The sequence below is a fragment of the Xyrauchen texanus genome, chromosome 13, assembly GCF_025860055.1.
Source record: "Xyrauchen texanus isolate HMW12.3.18 chromosome 13, RBS_HiC_50CHRs, whole genome shotgun sequence".
Taxonomy (NCBI): domain Eukaryota; kingdom Metazoa; phylum Chordata; class Actinopteri; order Cypriniformes; family Catostomidae; genus Xyrauchen; species Xyrauchen texanus.
The window spans coordinates 14573008-14579114 of NC_068288.1; positions in this window are offsets into that span (position 1 = coordinate 14573008).

The window sequence follows — 6107 nt, forward strand, 5'->3', positions numbered from 1 at the left end:
CATGACTTATAAAAGTGACTCGCCTCAATCCGGGTGGCGGAGGACGAATCTCAGTTGCCTCCGCGTCTGAGACCGTCAATCCGCGCATCTGATCACGTGACTTGTTGAGCGCATTACTGGAGACTTAGCGCATGTGGAGGCTTCACGCTATTCACCACGTGCCCCACCGAGAGCGAGAACCACTAATCACCACCACGAGGTGGTTAGCCCATGTGACTCTACCCTCCCTAGCAACCGGGCCAATTTGGTTGCTTAGGAGACCTGACTGGAGTCACTCAGCACACGCCCTGGAGTCAAACTCACGACTCCAGGTGTGATAGTCAGCGTATTTACTCGCTAAGCTATCAAGGCCCCTTTGTGAGGCACTTCACTTTACGTCATTAATCATAAATAAACTGTTAGTTTTCATCTTAGTGTTTTCATGCTTCTGACCGATCCCGATGGTTTTACTTTGGTCAATAATTGGCAGATACGTATCGGTATGTATGACAACCAATAGCATCCTATTACTGACTTACGAGACTTCTTCTAAAGCAGGTCTATTTAATGAATTGATTGAAAACATTCAGAAATGAGTCTCAAACTCACAAGAACAACGATGTCAATCGCTGAACTGCAAGTTATTCCTGTCATTCTTGTCTAACATTGAGATGAACTGAGAACCATTACTGTGGCCGGGATTTATCTTGCAATGAAATAATGTAAGCAAAGTGCACTAAATCATATTTTTTGTGATTCCTCCCTCCTAAGATCAAAGTAATTTTATCTTGCGTTCGGCTCTTTTATATGATAAGTGCTCAATGTGCTTTCTAACTGAACCATGCATCAAAGACCAATAATGTGTGCGGCCCAGAGTAAAGTGCAGCACAACTGATGTAATGTGCAGAATTCAAAACCATTTGAATTCAAACTAGATTTTTAACTTTAAAGCATTATGGAAAAGGTTTAATATCCAAAGTGGTTAGACAGCCCTGACATTCTAAACAGCACTGATGGGGAGAAAACATCATAACTAGAAATTGTCACAAAATATAGATAGTCTATCGATTATTGATCGGCATGTAATTTTCTCGATAATGTTTTTGTGGCATCAATATATTAACATTAGCTAAAATTTCAATCAAAAGCCTAATTTGTGTACTTTCCAATTCACTTTCATTTGGCCTTCCGTTTAATGTATTCTGGTGTAATAGCGTTGGGAGACCACAAGGGGGTTATATAACATTTACTAAAGCCGGTCGTACCCCGGACGAGAAGCGCCACGTCACGGGTAGGACAAGGCACAGGAATCACAGAGGACGAGTCGGTGCAGGAGGCAGTCCAAAGATTTGAAATGAGTCACCATGCACATAAACATTAAAGGTTTTTGCACTTCTTCAAGAATGAATAAAGGGCTGTTGATGAGTTTACAGGTCAGTGTATAAAACTGGTGTAACTGTGCAAAATCCACAATTAGAAATGGCTATGTAAACAGCTACGTCAGCTAATAATTTTCATAACAAATTTAGTTATCTAGTATCATATTTGCCATAACTATGATAATGAGGGGCAATGTCATACCTGTGGTTATGGGCTTAATTTCACAAATGCCATAGTTAAACAGTGTGTCGGGTTGCAAGACGCTGGAGTGAACATTCAGTTCCTTCATCAGAAACTATACACTAATCACACATATTAATGTTACGAATGGTCCAATAACACAGGTTGCAGGAAGAAGAAAATCAGGTCAGACATATTAAGCGGTTCATTACACAAACCATGCTCAGATCTGCGTCGTCGCATGCCGGCTATGTTAGCACAGACTTGCAAGATGTAGCAGCAGAGAATAATTACACCAGTAACACGGAAGCGGTCTGGAACTGGCAGATGGTGGACTAACACAAGAGGAAGTTTCTGAAGGAAAGTGCCATTGATTTTCCTCTTCCTTTCTAAACAGGGGCCAGATGGGAAGAGCGCCTCTTACTGATGCAACACATCCACTTTCAATGGCAATTCAGCCAGTGAGCTCCACCATTGTGAGGAGAGGCAACTCCAAGATGTATCAACACAGGCTCAGCTAATCCGTGTGTGTTCTCCTTGGAGGGGGTACGGGCGGTTGCAGCTGGCCAGACTGTGGACACCAATGCTTTATTTCAAAAGAACAGGTAGTGTTGGGCTTCCACTGTTCTGCTGAAATTAGTGCAGGATGGCAGACGTGGAACTGGAGCATGCCCTATGCATGATGAATAAGTGACAGTACACCAAAGTTTTAACATTGTTGTAAAACTCTATCAGTGAATATAGGGGAGCTGACGTAACAACAGAGACTACTATACCCATTACGGGAATTTCAGCAGAAGAAATGAAGCATAACTTGTCATCAAACAGGCATTTATTGCCCTACTGTGTCTCTTTATGCTAGAATACAATATTTAATTGTACAAGACATCCGGAGTCAGGCACATAATTATTTTAAGACATTTGAAAAAGGCTGAGGGGTAATTCCAGAAAAACAAACAAACTAGAAACAAGACGGTTTAAGAATCTTAAATAGTGTATTTTGTATATTAGTATATTTTATCACTTGTTCATACTTCTGCAAGTGCAGTAAAGACAAAATATACTTATATTCAAGACCTTTTCTCTAAAAGCACGTCTAAATATCTGATCTGCTGCTTCTCAGGTGAATGCATATTTTTAAAGGATTTTTAGATATTTTTAATATTATATTTAAAATTCTCAGATAACAATGTTTTCTTCTGCAGTATAGTTGCTAAAGTAAATGTTGTTTTAGATATTTATATTAGAAAACAAGCTAAAACAAAAACAAATCAAAAGTGTATTTTGTTTCAGTGTATAATGGGGCGAAGCTCTCAGCTTCCTGTTCACTTCAATCCATCTTTAACTTAAACTCTCTATTATTAATAAATCTATTTATTGCCAATGTCCTTCACAATAAGTAATGCAAAATGACACGTATATTATGATTCAAATAGTCTCGAGTCATCATGTTATAATCTAGCTGCATTAAGAGTGTGCGCTTGAGGGATAAGCATCCCATGACCAAGTGTTCATCAGCCTGTGCGGTTTCAATCTCTCCCCCTTAGGGAATATATAACTGCATTAAAGCTGTAACGCATTAAATATAACCGCATTAAAGCTGTAACGCATTAAATACGACCGCATTAAAGATGTAACGCATTAAATATAACCGCATTAAAGATGTAACGCATTAAATATAACCGCATTAAAGCTGTAACGCATTAAATACGACCGCATTAAAGATGTAATGCATTATATATAACCGCATTAAAGATGTAACGCGTTAAAAATAGCCGCATTAAAGATGTAACGCATTAAATATAACCGCATTAAAGATGTAACGCATTAAATATAACCGCATTAAAGCTGTAACGCATTAAATACGACCGCATTAAAGATGTAACGCATTATATATAACCGCATTAAAGATGTAACGCGTTAAATATAGCCGCATTAAAGATGTAACGCATTAAATATAACCGCATTAAAGCTGTAACGCATTATATATAACCACATTAAAGCTGTAACTCATTATATATAACCGCATTAAAGCTGTAACGCATTAAATACGACCGCATTAAAGATGTAACGCATTATATATAACCGCATTAAAGATGTAACGCTTTATATATAACCGCATTAAAGCTGTAACGCATTATATATAACCGCATTAAAGCTGTAACGCATTATATATAACCGCATTAAAGATGTAACGTGTTAACTATAGCCGCATTAAAGAAGTAATGCATTAAATATAACCGCATATAAGATGTAACGCATTAAATATGGAATGCCGGGGTGATTCCTTTAAAGATGCTCGAAACGAGAGTGCTTCTGTATTTACTTATTTTGTATGTTTGCATTATAATTCCCTCATACTTTGTGATGCACATCAGCTGAAGCTGTTTGGATAGTTTGGAGCATCTGGACTGCGATCGGTGTAATTCTTCCTGTGATCAGTCAGAACTGCAGAGCTGCTCTCATCATTAGAGTTTAAAGTGATCTCATGTTACATTAAATTAGATCAAACGACTATTCAACAATGAAAATTGATGAAATCTTTTTATTGTCGACGTTGTCGATAACGTGGACTAATCATTCATCCCTAATAGACCTATGCCATTAGATTTGTGTAATTACATTAATGTACACTTCAGTAATCAAATAGGACCACTCATCAACTGTTTTAACTGGAGTAGATACATTGTCGTCAGCCTAACACATGTGGTAAATGATCACTGTTAAATGCTTTAATGGTAATAATTTAGGCCTAATTTGGGATAATTGTATAATTTTAGTCCTCTTCAAATCCTGTTTAGGACTTCATTGACCCAGACAGAATACAAGCTCACAAAGATTACAAAAATAAAAAATGTAATTACGGGCGACTGACAGGCATGAGTCTGGTGCAATTAATTTACACATTTGAGGTACATTACCTTAAAAATATTGAGTTAATGATAATGAAATGTATTATGTTACATTATTACTTTTTATGGTTACATCATCGCTTTGTTTGGCACATATTTGCATAATTTTTGCATTAAAAAGTGCATGCACCATGAGAATGATGGGGGTTCCTGTAGCTCAACTGGCAGAGCATGGCAGGGTCATGGGTTCAATTCCCAGGAACACACAAACTGAATAAATTATACATTGAATGTATTGTAAGTACGGACGTTTTAACAGATCTAAAATGTATCAGCAAAAGAAAAGATACAGTTGCTTCTTTCTCGACACTAATGTAAAACACTTCTGACAAATAACATATTGATCTTATGTGACAAGAGTGAATGACAGCAATGCCACCGGGACAGGCTGCAGCTGGAGGACATCCACCCGACCCGCAACCGAACGCTCAATACTGGGGAAGTGACATCATGCCCCTGGAGACATTAATGGGGTGAATCATCACAGTAAGCAGCAGGAAGGCCACTGCTCAGGAGGCTATTTTTGCCTCCTTGAGATGTGGTTGGAGCAATGCTATTGTTTTGATAGTTGTCTGCCCCGCACCCCCTCCATGATAGCAAGATGAGCACTATTAGGAACAGTGGCACCTGCAGCTGTACAACTGAATGCACTGTGCATACCAATAGTGCACTGAATTACCCGATGGGGTGCACCAATACTAGATTTTCTCTTCCGATACCTGAAATCTCAGTATCGGCCAATATCGATACCGATCCGATACACAAACTTCTAACTACAAGTTAATGCCATATAAAAGTGTAGCCAATTAAGAAAAACATTATTGTTAACTAGTCTACTGGATAATAAAGCAGTAAAAAAAAAGTCTTTAAGTTGTAAGATATCAGTCCACTTTTCTTTCACATGGTTATTTTCTGGAACCTAGTAAACTTAAAATATTGTTGTATTGTATTTAAAACTCTCATGCTTTTATTTTGACAGTCAGAACACAACAGGACGTCCTGTAAGTGCATGTTTGTGGGCTAGTTCACAGTAGTTTCATTCACTTCTTATTCAAATTCTGGTCAAATGCTCCTCCGGTGCAGTTCTCAATGCATATTATAAGTGAACCGAACTTTTGAGCATCTACATCTGAGATGTTGTTCGTGAGAAGCGTTCACATATGAAAATAGCCACGAGGTCTGAGGGCTGAAAACAGCAGTGAGTGCATTACCAGACTGCGCATGTTATGTTTGTGTGTCAACAGAGCTGCGCCATTCACTAACGCGCTGCACATGTCATGCTGTTTCAGTGTGCTAACACAGCAACCTCCTCCACCCCACCACCACCTGTTGAGTCCCGTCCTGTACGGGGGTAGACTCCTCGCCCCTGCCTCCTATCTCCGGCAGGATATGACGGTTCTGAGTACAACTTCGGACCGCCAGACGGGGCTTACGCCAACAAGAGACATTACTGTTTTATATTCATCAAATAAATGTCATCTTAAATCTCACTCAAGTCTGCAAGTCTTCCTGATAGAAATATGGATTACTTTAATGGTGCCTTTATTTTTTAAGCTTGACAGTAACAAACATGACTAACACACGGTATCGGATTTGGATCGTGCTCGTCAGACAGATAACCAATCCATCAAAAAATGTCCAAATCTGAGCCGATAC